This window comes from Penaeus monodon, chromosome 29 (genome assembly GCF_015228065.2).
Source record: "Penaeus monodon isolate SGIC_2016 chromosome 29, NSTDA_Pmon_1, whole genome shotgun sequence".
Lineage (NCBI taxonomy): Eukaryota > Metazoa > Arthropoda > Malacostraca > Decapoda > Penaeidae > Penaeus > Penaeus monodon.
The window spans coordinates 11408570-11408900 of NC_051414.1; positions in this window are offsets into that span (position 1 = coordinate 11408570).

Below are 331 nucleotides of genomic sequence, written 5' to 3' on the forward strand. Positions count from 1 at the left end.
ATAAGGATGCCCTCAAAAAGCGATTCTAGTATTTCAGGGGGGCAAATACCTTTTTCATCAGAAGTTCAAGTTTAAAAGATCAGTATCGAAAACACAAAACCTTGTTCATTCAACAAGGACAGCAAAAAAAAAATTAAAAACCCAAAGTTGAAAATTGTCCAAACAAAGGTAAAATACGTAATAAAATATGGCGGAAACCCCCTAGATTTTTTCCCGGAAATTTGGGGGAGCCTTTTTTTTTGGGGCCCAAAAATGGTGAAAAAAATTTCTAATTTTAAAAAAAACCCAGTATTTTACGGGAAATTTTAAAAGTAAGGAGGGGACGGACAAA